The following is a 15,695-nucleotide window of genomic DNA, read 5'->3' on the forward strand; positions in this document are numbered from 1 at the left end:
CGCAAAGAGTCGGACACGACTGAGTAACTGAACTAAAGTGAACCATCCAGAAGTTAAGCCTGATGAACAGGGTGGGTGGTAAGGCCAAATCAGTCTATTTCTGGTAAGAAAAAAATTGGCACAATTGATTTTTCTCATATAACTTATGAATTGACTCTGGAAATAGTCACAAATGAAGAATTCCAGAAATGTTTTGAACAATAGTGGCGTTGTTGGAATGAGCACAGTGTCCTGAGGTGACAATTGAGACATATTAATTAGTTTTCCTCACCAATAATGGATCTTCCTATTTCCATAGAAACTCATTTGGCTATAGGAGAATTAGCAGGAGATTTTTTTTTTTTTGCATATGTAAATCCATACATGCATGCTTGTAAACATTTTTCTAACCATCATATTGTATTTAGGATTTTGTAGTCTTATGCAACTTGGCTGCATGTGGCAAGTACTGGATAGATTGTACTTCAGTGTAAACCTTATGAAATTTGAGTAAAATTATTTTGACTGTGGCCTCAGGAGGCCTCTGAAGGCAAAGAACATTGAGAAAAATTTTAACCAAGATATGAGGCTGCATGTGTGCTCTGTGATACTAAATAATTTTGTGTAGAGTTCCTTGGCTAGAAATTAGAAAGGTTTTCACATAGACTGTATTGTATACTTTGTCTTAGTTTCAACAAATCTGTATATGTAGGGCATAAATAAATACTCAGGGCGTTAGAAATGAGAAAGCAAGTGAAATACAAACTTCTGCACATAAACTGTTTGAGGCAGTCTTGTCCTTACTGATATATGATAGAAGTCACAGGAAAAAGTAGTTGCTAGAGGGGAATATGATTTTATTTATTTATTTGTGTGTGCATGCGCACACTTTAAGATTGTTTTTGAATTCCTGTAAGTTGTGGTTTGAGGTAACACTTATCAGTCAGTTTCTTTATGATTACTTTCTGGCTCTCAGTGAAGAAATGCATTTGATATACCTTCTCAGAAAATTCTGTATTGTTAAACGTTTTTCCAGTTCATCTTCCAGCCTCTTTTCCACAGCATAAAATGCTAATTTTGCATGGAATCCATAGATTTCGGCATACTTACATTGTTAACATTAAAAGCATTTGTGAAAAATGGGAAATCACACCCACACCCTGTCTTCAAGTTTGTAGAAAATATTTCTGAATGAGAATTCAGGAAATAAAAAAGGTATGAAATGTTTAACTCTTGAAAAGTTAACTTTAGATGTTTCTGAATCCCTCCAGAAGTTCTTTGAAACGATGGAACTTGCTGATTTGAACATAAGTTAAGACCAGCTGGTATTGGAAATAAACAGCTGTCATCTGTTGGGTGTTTTTTAGTCAGATCCAAAGTGTACTTACGCATAACTAGTATACTAATTTTTTTACACAGTTTTGTTAAGGTAGAGAGGGCTCTTGATGGGCCCTGTTATAAGGTGGAAAGCTCTGCTCGACCAAAACATGAGTGCATCATTAACACTGTCTTTGTAGGAAACACGTGTGCTGTTTTCATGGACCATTTGGCCCATGAGACGGGATTTGTCGTAATTCATTGTTATGTACAATGACTCCTGTGGGAGTATCTAGCTGCTTTACCTTGGATGGGTTCTCCATGTTTTATGTTGTTCCAGGGTGGCTTATTATACTTGAGAATGCACTTAATTACAAGCTTTGTGTTTTCCATCACCCATTCACAATGACCTCCTCACTACACCTGATTTCATCCATGGAATTTCATGGGCAGATTGAGGGCATTTATGACTTGGAAGATGGAAGTTATCAGATTTAAAATCTATTCCCATTTTTTACTATGAGATGTTGGACCTTCTTATTTTGGGGGGTTAACGTTCTCAAGAAAAGAAATTTGTATTTGATGAGAGACTAAAGAAGAGCACCATTTATTAATATAGGATAGTGTTCAGAATATCAGAAGAGTTTGATTTTGTTTTTATAAACTACTGTATCGTAATTTTCATCGTAAATAAAATCTTTGAGCTAGATCCAGGCCTAAATTAAGACCTTTCCTTAGAAAAGGAAAGTTTGGGAATAGTTCATGTTATAATCAAACACAGTAAGAGAGAATTTCATTTTTTTAACGTATGTGTGTTATCTGTTTTTTCACTTTCCTAGATTTGCCCCTCATTTGAGCATAATCATACTTTATTATAATCAACTGTTTAAATAGCTTTCACATGCTGCTCCATAGATTCTTAGGTATATAATTCTGATCTTTTCATATTTCTATCTTTATCAAGGAATAAATGATCCTGAGTGGATCATAATTTAGTAATGTATTTATTTAGTTGATTCATGTTTTGATTTTTAAAGCATTGCTCAAAGATTCTGGTTTTGGGCTATGTTGGCAATACATCTTGGACAGACTTCTAATGGTCAAAGTTAAATTATACTGCCTTGCGTATTCCATTTTTTAGAAATTAGTGTTTCATTCCTGATTGAGAAATCCACAACTAGGACTATCAGACTTTTCTAAATGTGTTTAGTCAACATGCAGCCTTCTTTGGAAGGTGACTCTTTTTTACCAAATGAATTTTATAAAGTCAACTTCCTTAGTTTGTAAAATAGGCATAATGAAAGCCGCAGGGTGGTATTTTTCCCCTGAGAAATCTTTAGAGAGACTTTAAACAAATCAAAATATGCTTATAACTTAAAAGAAATAATTTGATGTGGCAACTTTTAAATAAATTAAAAAAAAGACACATACACACTGCATAACCTTTCTTTGAGTCTTTGGTTTAAGTCCTCTGTCATATAATGCCAAAAACTTTGTTCTAAGCTGCGTGTGTGTTGAAACATGTATGCTTGTCCTAGTGTCATAACTAATTATATCTCTCATATGCTTACTTCTAGTAATTGGAAAGTAGACCTACCGCAGCAACGGATTTAACATTTAGTTTTGTCTTGGGGACCTGCTGTAGAAATCAAGTTTTTGACCTTGCAGCAACTTGACACTGTAAACTGATATTACTATTTTTTCAAGTTTTTTTTTTTTTAAAGACTTTTAAAAAATGTGGACCATTTTGAAGTCTTTATTGAATTTGTTACAATATTGTTTCTGTTTTATTTATTTATTTTTTGGTCATGAGACATGTGGCATCTTAGTTTCCTGATCAGGGATTGAACCCCCACCTTGTGCATCGGAAGATGAACTCCTAACCACTGGGCCACCAGGGAAGTCCTTGATATTACTATTTTCAATATATCGTCTACTTTGTGTTCTGCTGAAATAGTGTACTGTAAGGGAAGACAAATTTCAGGAGTTCTTAAAAAGCACATCTGTCTTTGCCAATAATGATAAATGCTGATACTGACTCACTTTGCAGTTTTGACTTCAATAGTTCATTTATAAATTGGAAATTGACAATCTGCTGTTGTGATAGCAAAATTCTGTAGGATTTCTCTGTACCCAAAGTTTGTCAGATGGTTGTAGCTGGTGGCAAACCTGATGGTGCTTTGGTCACTTCATCTTTATGGATGGGTCTAAAATAATTTGGGGCTCATTCTGTGAAAACACATGGAGTAGAATTTTCACTGACTAGTTTAGAGATCCTGTCTTGGACATGCTTGTGACTGGGGCAGCAACAGTTTGTAATATGCACCAGCATGTATGAAAATATGTGGTCCTTGTTCCTGCCTGCTGCAGGAGGACTTTACCCGGCTTCAGGCTCTGAGCTGCAGTCTTGTCGCAATTAAAGTCTTAGGGCTGGGAGCAGTTAATACTGGTGATAGATTGTGGTATTTAGCATTGTGCTATGTTCCCTGGTGAGCTAGGCCCGTAGACTTACAGGATTCTAGTCAGAACTTGGGAAAGACTCTACCAAAGAATTTGTGGTGATTAAATATTTTTGAAAGCGAGAAATACAATGACTTTTCTTATTAATGGGCAGACCTTTAGGGCTTTGCTGAAAGGAATCGTGAAAAGATGATGCAGTTCTGTGATTGATAATTGTTGAAAATTTAACACCGAAAATGCTAGATGTTCTTTTCTCTTATTAAGTTAAAGTATGCCTAGCTTTGAAGTTTCTTTCACTATAGTTAAAAATAAAACTCTGCAGTTCTGTATTTCATACTTAGCTCTGTCTTCTGTATTTTATACTAAATCAGTTTTTATAAATTCTGCATTGTTTCTGTCCTCTGGTAACTTAAGTATGCAGAGGCATTGAACTTGAACGTTTTGTGCTCTGACATGTGGGCTTTGGATTCTCGGTATAACTCTTCTGTTTTGAAAACTGAACTCTCGGTGGTTTCTTTCTAATCAGTATATCATGACCTGTTCCATTAAAAAGTCAGATGGTCTAAGCCATATAACTTTTGAAGACTGGAACTGTAAAAAAGTGTGCATGAAATAATGAACGTGTCTTTCCAGTTTTTAAATGTTCATTTCTCTTTGAGTTTTTGTGGTGTCAATCAAATGAACGCTAGTGTTTGGTTTTAAGAATAACTGACGGTGGAAATCTGAATTTGTAGCTAATGGGCTTCATAAGAGAAAGGGTTCCTGGCTCCACAAGAGAGCCTTAGCCTCCTGCCTGACTGATGGGAGTGGCTTCCCACCAATCAGTGGGCTGTGAAACCCTGAGATGAGGAAGATGTTAGGGCTTGTCTGCCTTCTGGACCTGAGGGTGCTGCCACTTCCACGGGGCAGTTGGAATCTTGAGAGATGGTTTTTGTCACAAATGACTGAATTGGGGTGCCTCCTACTGTGTGGTGGGCCAGAGATACCTCATTGTCCCAACTGCAGAAGAATTTACCCTCAGTAATGATTTGTTCTGCCCCAAATGTTTTATTACCTCTGCTGGGAGTCACTAGATAGTTATTGATATATAAAAAAGAAAAATATTGGTAAAGATGATTCCTTTTCTCTCACAAAATTGCCACCTGACTTTTTTTTGGCCATGCTCTGTGGCTTTCGGGATCTTAGTTCCCCAGGCAGGATTGAATCCAGGCCCTGGCAGTGAAAGTGTTAATTCCTAACCATTGGACCACTAGGGAATTTTTTTTTTTCTTTTAAGTATAGTTGACCCTTGAACAATACAGGTTTGAACTGCCTGGTCTTCTTTTGCACCAGTTTTTATAATAGTAAGTATTATAGTACTACGTGATTTGAGGAGGCTGAATCTTGGCTTTGGATCCAGGGATACAGAGGGCCAGCTATAGGTTTTTCTTGGTGTGGAGGGTCAGTGCCCCTAACGCCCTTGTTGTTCAAGGGTCAGCTTTCTATACTAGATTGTAGCTTAACAAATGGAACCCCAAATTCCACTTCTGAATGTTCTTGAGTAAATTGATTTCTAAAGGGATATGGATATTTTATACACTGAGCATACTAGAAATAGTTGTGAGCCCCCAAATCAAACCCACATTGACCCACTTATGCAAATACCCATCGTATTATGTGTCAGTGTGTTTGGCAGATGAGTGCCAACACATATACGTGTGTTGAAACTCATGTCTCTGATTTTTTTGTAATTAAAACAATTATCTTTTATTGTTGTCAGAAATTGCAATAGGATTAAAGAATTTTTAAGTCAACAGAAAAACATTAGAGTCAATGAAGCCAGAATTTGATAAAAACAAGTATTTTCACATATTCATTACTTTCTCATGTCAGTACCAGTTCTGAAATTTTGACTGGAAGTTTCAACATAAGGCCTTGTTTTTTGAACAATATTCAATCTGGAATGACTATGTGATGTATAGCTAGTACATAAACCTTCTCCTTCTACACACATTCATAGTCATGTGGCAACCTTAAAGCAACTCAGAAACATTTAATAAGACCCATTTATTAGGTAGTAGTTTTCATTTATGAAAAAGCAGTTAAGTGTGTGTGTTAGTGTGCAGCTTTAAAATGGCCAGAAGTAACATCTCAATCCAAGGACAAACCATAATAATAAATCAGCATTTTCTTGGCCTTTTAACCAGAGTTTTGGCTTTGCTGTTGGAATGACCTGTATTTGAATACCAATACCTCTACTTTCTAAGGTAGTGAAAGTGAAAGTATTAGTCCAACTCTTTGATACCCCATGGATGGAGGAGCCCGGTGGGCTATAGTCCATGGGGTCGCAAAGAGTCGGACACGACTGAGCGACTTCACTCACTTCACTTGCGACCCCATGGTCTGTAGACCACCATGCTCCTCTCTGTCCACTGAATTCTCCAGACAAGGATACTGGAATGGGTTACCATTCCCTTACTCCATGGGATCATCCCAACCAAGGGATCAAACCTGGGTCTCCTGCATTGCAGGTAGATTCTTTACCATTTGAACCACCAGGGAAGCTCCTAAGGTAGAATCTGCACAAATTCCTTTACCTATTTACTTATTTTGTAATTGTGGTGAAAAAAAAAACAACGCAGTATAAAATTTATCCTCCTGTCCATTTTTTAAGTGTGAGTTCAGTTTTCATTTCAATTCCAAAGAAGGGCACTGCCAAAGCATGTTCAAACTACTGCAAAATTGCACTCATCTCACACGCTAGCAAAGTAATGCTCAAAATTCTCCAAGCCAGGCTTCAACAGTACGTGAAACGTGAACTTCCAGATGTTCAAGCTGGATTTAGAAAAGGCAGAGGAACCAGAGATTAAATGGCCAACATCTGTTGGATCATAGAAAAAGCAAGAGAATTCCAGAAAAACATCTACTTCTTCTTTATTGATTACACCAAAGTCTGACTGTGTAGATCAAAACAAACTGGAAAATTCTGAAAGAGATGGGAATACCAGAGTACCTGACCTGCCTCCTGAGAAATCTGTATGCAGGTCAAGAAGCAACAGTTAGAACCGGACGTGGAACAACTGACTGGTTCCAAATTGGGAAAGGAGTACGTCAGGCTGTATATTGTCACCCTGGTTATTTAACTTATATGCAGAGTACATCATACAGAGTGCCAGGCTGGATGAGGCACAAGCTGGAATCAAGATTGCCAGGAGAAATATCAGTAATCACACATACGCAGATGACACCATCCTTATGGCAGAAAGCAAAGAGTAGAACTAAAGAGCCTCTTGATGGAAGTGACAAGAGGAGAGTGAAAATGCTGGCTTAAAACTTGACATTCAAAATGCTAAGATCATGGCATCCAGTCCTATGACTTCATGGCAAATAGATGGGAAAACAGTGGAAGCAGAGAGACTTTATTTTCTTGGGCTCCAAAATCACTGCAGACGGTGACTGCAGCCATGAAATCAAAGACACTTGCTCCTTGGAAGAAAAGCTATGACCAACCTAGACAGCATGTAAAAAGCAGAGACGTTACTTTGCCAACAAAGGTCCATCTAGTCAAAGCTATGGTTTTTCCAGTAGTCATGTATGGATGTGAGTGGTGGTGGTGGTTTAGTCACCTAGTTGTGTCCTACTCTTTGTGACCCCATGGACTGTAACCCATCAGGTTCCTCTGTCCATGGGATTCTCCAGGCAAGAATACTGGAGTGGGTTGCCATTTCCTTCTCCACATAATAGTAGTTGTAGTGTAGTGTTAGTCACTTAGTCGCGTCCGACTCTTTGTGACCCCTGGACTGTGACCCATCAGGCTCCTCTGTCCATGGGACTCTCCAGGCAAGAATACTGGAGTGGATTGCCATTCCCTTCTCCAATGGATGTGAGAGTTGGACTATAAAGAAAGCTGAGTGCTGAAGAATTGATGCTTTTGAACTGTGGTGTTGGAGAAGACTCTTGAGAGCCCCTTGGACTGCAAGGAGATCCAACCAGTCCATCCTAAAGGAAATCAGCCCTGAATATTCATTGGAAGGACTGATGTTGAAGCTGAAACTGCAGTACTTTGGCCAGATGATGTGAAGAACTGACTCATTTGAAAAGGCCCTGATGCTGGGAAAGATTGAAGGCAGGAGAAGAAGGGGATGACAGAGGATGGGATGGTTGGATGGCATCACTGACTCAATGGACATGAATTTGAGCAAGCTCCGGGAGTTGTTGATGGACAGGGAGGCCTGGTGTGCTGCAGTCCATGGGGCCACAGAGTCGGACACAACTGAGCGACTGAACTGAACTGAAGTTTAGTAGCATTAACTATATTCATATTTTTGTGCCTTTTTGAAATAACTTTTATTTTGAAGTAGTTTCACGCTTACAGAAAAGTTGGGAAAACAATATAGTGAATTCCCATATACACTTTACCCAGATTCCTCAAATGTTAACATTTACTATGACGATGTAATTTTAAAAATTGAGAATATAATTCACATACTATACAATTCACACTTTTAAAGGGTACAGTCAGTGGCTTTTAGTATAGTCACAAGGTTGGGCAACCATTGCCACTATTTGATTCTAGAAAGTTTTCATCATTTGAAAAGCAAACTATACCCCAATAGTAACTCTCCATTCACCCCTCCATCTAGTCTTTGGCATCCTTTACTTTTGACCCACTATACTCTCTCCTATGAAATATTATATAGTATTGCTATCTGGAGTATTTTGAGAACATATGAAAATGCCTCGTATGGTGTCTGTCAAAGGTAAGTGCCAAATGCCTATTCCTTTCTTTTCTGTTATCATCTGAACAGAAAGTATCATACAAACCTCTAAGAATTATTTTGGAAACTGTGATGCCAATGAGAGGAACTGTTTCTCTTCTGAGTGAAAATTGAATTCTCTTATTAGTTTAGCAGACCCAACAATTTCCAAGATACTCGAAAACATGATGGAGGCAGTTATATTAAATTAGATAATGTAAGGTCTTCCCTGGTGATCCAGTGGCTTAAGACTCTGTGCTCCCAATGCAGGGGGCCCAGGTTCAATCCCTGGTCGAGAAGCTAGATCTGACATGCTGCAGCTAAGAGTTTGTAGGCCTCAGCTAAGGCCTAGTACACCCAAATACAGAAATATGTGTTTTGAGAAATCAAATAAAAATAGCTAATGTAAGGTAAAATAGTCTCTGAAACTCCAAAAAATATAGCCATAAAAATAATGTCCTGCAGGGAAAAGTCTTTTGCAGTGGTTGCTCATCGTCCATGCCACCCTTTTCATTGATTAATCTTTTACTTTGAAGTTTTATCTTTTTTTGGACATGTTTTGTGTGTCCATTGTGTTTAGACATTTCCAAACTTTGTTTGACTTCTTAACAAGGCATGGTAACTACCACTGTGTGGTAAAAGCCATCAAGGATCATAAGGTTTGCACTATTATCTTAAATGTCAGACACGCACACCTTGTGACCTGGATTTGATTAGCCTTTGGTGCTGTGATCGTTTGTGGATATACTAGCTAAGATATGTGCATTTTGAGGATCAATTAGTTATGGTTCTGATTACCTATGTATGTATGTATGTGTCAGTCGCTCAGTCATGTCCTACTCTTTTGCAACCCCATGGACCGTAACCCACTAGGCCTCTATGTCCATGGAATTCTCCAGGCAAGAATACCAGAATGGGTAGCCATTCCCTTCTCCAGGGGATTTTCCCGACCCAGGGATCAAAACCAGGTCTCCTTCATCGCAGGCAGATTCTTTACTGTTTGAGCCACCAGGGAAGCCCCGTGGTTCTGACTGCTTTACCACAAATGTTCTAAATATTTAAAGTGGAGTAGGAAGCAGTAAAGGTAGCATAAGGATAGGAAGCATATGAGTCAGAAAGGTCTGAGTTTGAATCCCAGCTGTGCTATGGGAAGTTTGAGAAGGGACAGAGTGTCAGTTTCCTCATTTGGAAACTTGGAGGATAGAAGCTTTCATTGTATAGGGTTGGAGTGAGGATGAAAGTAGACCTAGAGTGGGAAAGGATCAGCTCAGGGTCCGACAGACAATAAAAACTATAAAATGGTGGATATTATACACCTTTCCTTATGTGCTGCTTAAAGAAAGGACTCTGTAGTCCTGTGATACTGATTAATTTATGTGTAACCTGTTTTTTATTTGCCAGGAACATTGCACATTAGGTAGCTTCTTCTTGTGAAGTAGAGAACTGCAGTGAAAATCTGAAGAGCAACAAAAATAATAATGACCCTGGCTGAGGTTACAGTGGTGGAACTGGTGGGCTCATTTCAACCCAAAAAGCTGATTTTTTTGTGTTTTAGATATAATACTTACTGTTTGGAGTTAATTCTACCTATTGTGAAGCTAAAGCATTTTATGGTATTGAAAAAAGAAGTATATTAAGGAAATTGTCTGATTTGAAACTACACATCTATGGTAACCCTTCTCTGATAAGCAGTCTTCATCTCATTTTATAATAGAACTGCTGAATTAAATGTGATTGAAATGTTCTTTGGGTGTTAGAGTCATAGACATGATTATATATGGTTTTTGTGGCTTGTGACGAGCACAGGAGTAGCAGTTTTTCCCAGTCACTTGACCTGGTAATTCCTTTTTGCTTTTGGTATTTCTCACTGCCTTAAATTCTTGAGTCTAGTGACAAAGCAATTTAGTATGTGTGTCACAAGTCTGCCTATTTGGAAAGGCAGACAGACATTGCAATATATTGTCATCATGACATTAAAGGAAAAACACTTTTTATAATAGAGTGAATACTTCTGAGCAGAAGCAAAGGTCAAGCTGTAGAATGAACTTTTGAATGACAGCTAATGTTAGCATGGCTTAAAGGGGAGATGCCAGGTCAGCTATGGGCACTCATTAGCTTCATGGATATGAAATGACAGCATCTTTCTCCTTTTATGCCAGGGAATGCTGAATTTTCTGAAAGCAAAAGGGAGAGGGGTATTTGTGGCTGCCAAAGTGAGATGGTAAGAAATTAAATGATCAGGACACAAAGCAAGCAAGAAGAGCATGGGTTAGAGTGTGTGTGATAAACATTCCAGATAGGCACTGTGGAATGGACCAGAAGGCACAAGATCTGTTTTTTTTCTAACCTGAACTCTGTCACTAACTCTTTGATCTTTGTAACTTTGGTACTTCTTCAGAGCTCCTTATCTGAAGAGCAAACAAAATGAAGGATAGAAAACAGGTTTCACCTCTCTTGCAATATTGATAGATTGGTAATGGCTGCTTGAGGAGGATCCTGAGAGCGCCTTGGGTCATTGGGAAAGGGGTGAGTGGGTGCTGATGACTGTCCTGGGGGAGTGTGTGCTGACAGGCATACACATGTGTATGTAGGTACATGTGCCTCATTTGCTGACTAATCCTTGTTCAGAATCCTTTTACATTCACATTATGTATCAGAGGTTACATTGCCTTAGTTATAGGGTTGAGTCAATCTTTTTTTTAATCAAGTGTTTGATTTTAATCATTATTTACATTTTATGATGAATCTTATAGTTTATGAACATCTTCACAGGAAAACTCATCATATCTCACAAATACTCACTTGAATTATCATCCATCCCATTGTAAGCGGCAGTAGTAAAAGTCGCATGGGTTTAGGTGTCGTGGACAGATCACAACACTCTAAAGCCATGGGGTGCAAAACTGTGAACTGAACCTTCAAACTCTAGGTTCTGCATGTTTTCACAATATTATACTTTAGGAGGTAAATAAGCTAGCAATCTTTTGAGTACTTACTATGATCTAGCTATGTGCATATCTCATTTAATCTTTTTAAGCATCCCACAAACTAGGCATTATTAACATTGTTTACCACTATGAAAAAATGAAGCTTCAGGAAAGTTAAATGGGGACTTCCCTGGTGGTTCAGTGGTTTAGAATCTGTGCTTCCACTCCAGCCTGCAGGTCAGTGTATTTCTACTTTAGGGAGAGACTCATAGGCCATAGAGCCTGCTGCCTAGCAGGCAGACAGTGATGGGTTCTCGGAAGGAATGAAGTGGTTGTTGCCGGAGCTAAAGAGTACACAGTGTGCTGCACATAGGCTCATGTGGGGTTCTCCTCTAACTGTCAGACCCAGGTGAGTCACACCGGATAGGTCCCTTCAGAAAAGTAAGCCATCTAATGAACAGCAGTTACTTACATGGTCATCATTTCTTAGTATTTGGCATAAGGCATTCATTTTTATTTTAAGATAGCTTTCAAAATGAAGTCATATTTTGGGTGGTAATTTAATACCAAATAGAAGGAGCATTTGTCTGACCATCCCTCCTCAGTCTCTTAAGTTGTGTCCGACTCTTTGAGATGCTATGGACTGTAGCCTGCCAGGTTCCTCTGTCCATAGGATTCTCCAGGCAAGAATACTGGAGTGGGTTGCCATGCTCTCCTCCAGGGGAAGATAAACGACCCAGGGATCGAATCCGTGTTTCCTTCATTGGCAGATGGACTCTTTACTGCTGAGACACCTTGAAGGAAAGTTGGTAAGAAAATTGGTGATGGCGTGTAACTTTTCTCATATTGATACACAACCTAATATAAACAAGGCGTTAAAAGATGTAGAACCCTTAGCAGCATTACTGGAAACAAATAAGATTGCCTTCAGATGTACAATATATAAAACTGTTGGAAAAGTTTTGCTTGCCTTTAAGGAAAGAATCCTTAAGTTTTCAATGTCTTTCATTATCTAAGAAAATGACCCAGAGTTGTTAAAGACTTAATCCACTGTGTTAGAAACTCTGCATTTTAGTGACTTTTATTTATTAGGTTTTTGTACAACATGGGATCTATATCAGCTACCTACTGTTAGCTCATCTCCACTGAGACAAATGAAACATTATCTTCCTTTATATGCCTTCCTTAAGACATTAAATGTAGCAAACCTATTTGTGGCACACGTAACTTTTTAAATTTTTTGTATCTGCCTCAGCCACCATTGGAATAGGAAATGGCAACCCACTCCATTATTCTTGCCTGGAAAATCCCATGAACTGAGGAGCCTGGCGAGCTACAGTCCATGGGGTCACAAAGAGTTGGACATGACTGAGCACGCACACACAACCACCATTAAGATTCTCCCCACACAAGGGTAGGAGTCATGTTTTATTCATGTTTGAGTCACCAAACCTAGCAAAGCCTGGCATACAGTAATTCCATAAATGTTGAATCAATAGCTGAAATTCAGTTTTACCTAAGAGCAACCAGCAAGCTACAAGTGAAGATCGTGTCCACCTTCTGAAGTCTAAGTTGTGGGAATCTGAATATACACTGGATTTTCTCCAATTCATATAGGTTAGCATGTTTTGTTGTGATCAGTTATCATAGAGAAATCCTCAAACCTGGAGAGTGAGTGGTAACAACTTACATTCCTTTTGCTTTGTTTTCCCTGTAAAAATCTGTCTAGATTTAATTGCCCATGGTCTGTGCATGAAAAAGACTCCAAAGAAATATTTTTGGTTAAAAATAAGTAGTAGATGGAAACTTGTGTACACTATAAATAGAGTATTCTGTGTGCCTTATTTCACTAGACCTAAACATCTGGTAGCCTGAGCTGTCAGACTTGCACAGCTGCAAAGGACAGTGGTGGATCTTATTAGGGTTTGGCATCTGAATGATCTGGTTGCCTTCTACTTTTGGTGTTTTTACACCACAGATTATAAAATATAAAAAGCAGAGCAAAAGTGAAAGAGTGAATGCCTGAGTGTTTAACAGTGGGGTAGAGGTGTGAAGGATGGTCTTGGAAAGCTGAGCCTTGGGAGCCCCCAGTTCAGACTATGGGGGGCTCTGATGTTCTGCTCCCTCATCTGTGGAGTGGCATCACAATACACTCTTGGATATTTTCGGCTAAAAGTACTTGAAAACCTGTCATTCTGAGCTTTTATAGTGTCTCATTCTACAGATAATATTTGAGGACCTCCTTTGTGCCAGACATTGCCTTTGGGACTGGAGATAACTCCCCAAGGACTTAGCAGTCTGGTGGAGTTAGGATTTTCTAAGGCAGTGTCTCATGGTGTTGTAGTTTTATACTACTGAGATCTTAGCTGTGGATCAATTTTTAGCTCTGAGAATGTGAAAAGAAAGGAAAGATAGAAAATGTTCTGTTACTTCTCTGTGTCTATGCCTTATATGAATTGGACTCTTTGAATTTACCTAGGTTATCTCCCACATTAGGTAGTTAGAACAGTGGGTGGAATTTTATGATACAAAAAACTTATTTTGGGCACAGCCAAAATATTCTAACAGATGTTCAACCAGGTGTGTAAGTTGACTAATTTTAGACATGTCGTTGTCATTATTAATTTAAGTGGCTTGCTCTTACTCGAAATGCTGTGGACAGCCGAAGGGCCTTTCCTGATTCCTGTGGAAGCAGGGAAGTTCCATTTGCATGGATATATGGAGGTTGGTTCGTCTACCAAAACCTGAGGAAAATCATCATTTTTACTTTATGGGGTTTGTTAGTCCTAGTCTTTATAGCAGCTTCACTTTAAGCATTGATTAGCAAAGTATCCTCTTCTTGTTCCCAATGGTGTGTGTTCACTAAGGACCTGGGAAAAATTGGGATTGACTGAGTAGATTTGAACTTAATTTAAAAAATAAGGGAGATATCACATTATGGTCTCATTCGGTTTACTTGAATTTTTTACTTCTTTGGAAGGAGGGGTTTAGCAAAAGTTTTTAAACTCAAGGTGAACTAGATTACATCACATTCACGGCCACAGTATTGTTTGGGAATCTATTTCACCTGCATATATGCTTTTATGTTTTTTAAAAAGGCTACTCCATGGATGGTTAACTTTATATATGGATTCATTTGACTTCATGACTAGTAATCATTGACTATAACTTAAAAAGACCTCTGTTCCTTTGTCCAGATCAGAACAAAATGTTTTTGAAAGCGGGGCCATGAGGATACCTTGAATGACCACAGACTTGGCCCACAAAAGAAGGGAAATTATGGAAAGAAGGGAGTCATGCCTTTGGTCCCCCCAAATCCTAGTCTGGGAACCATTAGCAGGACCATCTTGCTGTGCGGCACATTCACAGCGTGAAAGGCAATTTCTAAAACTGCTAAAACCAATCCCTGTAGGGTTTTAGAGATTAAACTCACCACCCTGTGTTATAACCAGATGAAAATAATTATGTACTGCAGCCTGCTGCTGAGTAGGGTGAAATGGATTTCTAGTGCCAGGATTCTTAACTAGGTGAGATGGGTGCTGTGCTTTACTAAAGGCTCCCTGCAGTTGAAAGCCTTATCCTATTAGAGTAAGTCTCAAAACTGGTCAGACTGGGAAAAAACAACACTACTTTAGACATCAGTTGCTTTAAAACCTCTTCGACTGAAATCTGTTTCTTGGCAAGAGACTTAAACCTCATATTTAAAATACATACCAGAACTGTGCCTTGTGTGTACTAGTTTTGCACTAAATAGATGTTGAGTGAAAAATTTTTGTAAGCACAAAGGCAGCCTTTTATACTATAAGGATAATAATGATACTTACCTCATGGGGTTGTGATAGTGAAGATTAATTGAGTTGCTATTTGTTAAGTGGTTACAACCATACTTGGCACATAAAAATAAATCAGACCATTTTGCTTGAAAAAAGCAATTAGTTTTTGTTGGAAATACTCAACAGTTTTGATTGCTGCACAGAAAAAGTAGACAGTGTTTGCTATTATTATTATATGATGTCTCTACTGCTAACATGGCTTCCCTCATAGCTCAGTTGGTAAAGAATCTGCCTGCAATGCAGGAGACCCTTGTTCGATTCCTGGGTCAGGAATATCCACTGGAGAAGGGATAGGCTACCCACTCCAGTATTCTTGGGCTTCCCTTGTGGCTCAGCTGGTAAGGAATCCACCTGCAGTGTGCGAGCCCTGGGTTGGGAAGATCCCCTGGAAAAGGGAAAGGCTACCCACTCCAGTATTTTGGCCTGGAGAATTCCATGGACTG

General features: G+C 38.8%; 1 protein-coding gene and 1 long non-coding RNA gene across 12 annotated transcripts in view; one reads left to right on the forward strand and one right to left on the reverse strand.

The window, feature by feature from the left end:
* The window catches only part of BNC2 (basonuclin zinc finger protein 2), a 504,931-nt gene that overhangs the window by 57,583 nt on the left and 431,653 nt on the right, over positions 1-15,695 (forward strand). The window lies entirely within an intron of this gene.
* On the reverse strand, positions 11,010-13,842 carry LOC145509907 (uncharacterized). Its single transcript, XR_014056542.1, has 2 exons — positions 12,705-13,842; positions 11,010-11,540 (listed from the first exon to the last, which is right to left on the reverse strand). It is a non-coding gene; the product is annotated as an uncharacterized LOC145509907 (long non-coding RNA).

Source organism: Giraffa tippelskirchi, chromosome 1 (genome assembly GCF_054371585.1).
Source record: "Giraffa tippelskirchi isolate mGirTip1 chromosome 1, T2T-mGirTip1v1.2.pri, whole genome shotgun sequence".
Taxonomy (NCBI): domain Eukaryota; kingdom Metazoa; phylum Chordata; class Mammalia; order Artiodactyla; family Giraffidae; genus Giraffa; species Giraffa tippelskirchi.